Source organism: Babylonia areolata, chromosome 7, assembly GCF_041734735.1.
Source record: "Babylonia areolata isolate BAREFJ2019XMU chromosome 7, ASM4173473v1, whole genome shotgun sequence".
Lineage (NCBI taxonomy): Eukaryota > Metazoa > Mollusca > Gastropoda > Neogastropoda > Buccinidae > Babylonia > Babylonia areolata.
In genome coordinates, this window is record NC_134882.1 from 8,578,552 (window position 1) to 8,581,051 (window position 2,500).

At 47.2% G+C, this 2,500-nt stretch overlaps 1 protein-coding gene across 1 annotated transcript in view; it reads right to left on the bottom strand.

Moving 5' to 3' along the window:
* Positions 1-2,500, bottom strand: part of LOC143284328 (teneurin-m-like) — a 247,677-nt gene that overhangs the window by 187,971 nt on the left and 57,206 nt on the right. The gene's annotated exons all lie outside the window — the stretch shown is intronic.

Genomic DNA, 2,500 nt, shown 5'->3' on the forward strand with positions numbered 1-2,500 from the left:
GTGCAGTGTGCACAGTGTGTGTGTGTGTGTGTGTGTGTGTGTGTGTGTGTGTGTGCAGTGTGCACAGTGTGTGTGTGTGTGCCTCCTGGAGGCCGGTAGATAAGAGAAAGAAGAGGGTGACGATGACTGCATTACCGACTACGGTCTGGGCCGTCCCTTTACTACATACGCCCACAGACAGACAGACAGACAGACAGACAGCACACAGCACAAAGCACTGCCCCCCCCCCCCCCCACACACACACACACACACCCTTCCCCATCCCTCAGGCGTTATCATGGCCTGCACTGTCTGCTGCTGGATTGGAGGGTGGGTGTGGTGAGGGTGTGGTTGTGGTGGGTGGGTGGGGGGGGGTGAAAGGCAAAAGACTGTCCTGAATTATATAGTGGGACAGAGAGAGAGAGAGAGAAAGGGGGGTGGGGGGAGGGAGAGAGACCGAGACAGAGTGAACTTGAACCTTCGCCAGAGAGAGAGAGAGAGAGGGGTGTGGGTTTGGGGGGGGGGGAGGCGTGGAGGGGGTGGAGGGAGTGAGAGGGGTGGGTTGATGTGAAGAGAGATTGAGAGGAAGGAAAGGAGAGGGAGAGACAGAGAGGGAGGGAGAGGGTGAAGGGGAGGAAGAGGCAGAGGAAAAAGAGAGAGGAGGGAGAGACAGGAGGGAAAGAGACAGCGGGAGAGAGAGAGGGGGAGGGGGTGATTGAGAAGAGGGGGGGGAGGGGGGGACAGAGAGAGATTCCGAGAGAGAAAGCGTAAAGAGAGAGAGAGAGAGGCAGACAGAGATGGACAGATAGAGACAAAAGAGAGACATGGCCAAGAGACAGACAAACACAAACGTACTGACACACTGGCTGATAGACTGGCTGGCAGACCCCGAACCCCAACGTCTGCAACATAGTGCCTGAACCCCCTTCGTGTGTATGCGCACGCAGAAGATCAAATACCCACGTTAAAGATCCTGTAATCCATGCCAGCGTTCGGTGGGTTATGGAAAAAAACAAAAACATACCCAGCATGCACACCCCCGAAAATGGAGTATGGCTGCCTAAATGTCGGGGTAAAAACGGTCATACACGTAAAAGCCCACTCGTGTGCATACGAGTGAACGTTGGAGGGAGTTGCAGCCCACGAACGAAGAAGTTCGGGTGAGAGAAGATAAACCGAGGTCCCGTGCATGTGTGTGTGGTGTGTGTGTATGTGTGTGTGTGGTGTGTGTGTGCACACTGGTTATGGAAACAAGAATATACCCAGCATGCACACCCCCGAAAACGGAGTATGGCTGCCTACATGGCGGGGGTAAATAATAATTTAAAAAAAAACACACACAAAAAAAAACGGTCATACACGTAAAATGTTACATGTCTGTCTGAGTGTGTATGTGTGTGCGTCTGAAATCTGATTGAATGACACAGGAAACGAATGATGAGCGCCCAGTGGCAGCCGTCAGTCGGCTCTACCCAGGTAGGCAGCCTGTGGTGCAAATGTCCCCGTGTATGTAAAGCGCTTAGAGCTTGGTCTCTGACCGAGAATAGGCGCTACATAAGTATCCACATCAATCAATCAATCAATCAACCAAAAGCTGGAGTGGAGGATGGTTGGATAGTTGGGGAAGGGGGGGGGAAGGGGTTGAGGGAACAAAGAAGTTGACGAGTAGGGGGGCAGGGAGTTACCGCACTTGTTTGTTTTCGAATTTGTTGTTTGATTATAATGATAATAATGATAGTATTTATCTAGCGCTGAATCTTGTGCAGAGACAAATCTAAGTGCTTTCACACCAGTCATTCACATGCATGCATAACTCTAAAACTGAACGGACAAGGAAGAGGCAGGCGAGGGAGGCTATCTTGTGGAAGAGGTGGGTTTTAATTAAGGCCAGACGTGAAAGTAAAGAGCTGAGCGCGGAGACCTGACGAAGCGAAAGAGGAAGTTCATTCCAAATGCATGGTCCACAGACAGAGAAAGAGCGAACTATCGTACAAGATAAAAAAAAAAAAAAAAAAGATGACAGTTTTATGGCCGGCCTATGAAGCAAAGTAGATATCTAATAAGTGAAAATTTTCTGCTGTAAACATTTATCATGAATTGCCACGACATATGTCCCCACTGCCATGACAAAAGTCATGAAAAGAATTAAGAAGAAGAAGAAGAAAAAAAAAAAAGAAGAAAAAAAGAAGAAAAAAAGAAGAAAACAGAGAGCATTATCAACACACAGTATACGCTAACTGTGCTGCAGAACAACATCATCAACACAGGAAAGCAAAAAATGAAAAGAATGAAATTTAAAAAAAAAAATAAAAAGAGAGAAGAAAAGCAGAAAAAGGTTGTTTTTTTTTTTAAAAAAAAAGAAAGAACAAAAGAAAGAAAAAAAAAAAAAAAAGGGAAAAAGCTACAAAAGCAAGCATTATTTATTTTCCTCTCCGACAAAACACCTGTCTGTTTTTTTAACGCAGACAGGCCAACGAACGCATGTGCGAGGTTTAACTCTCTGGCCTCCTCACTTACAAG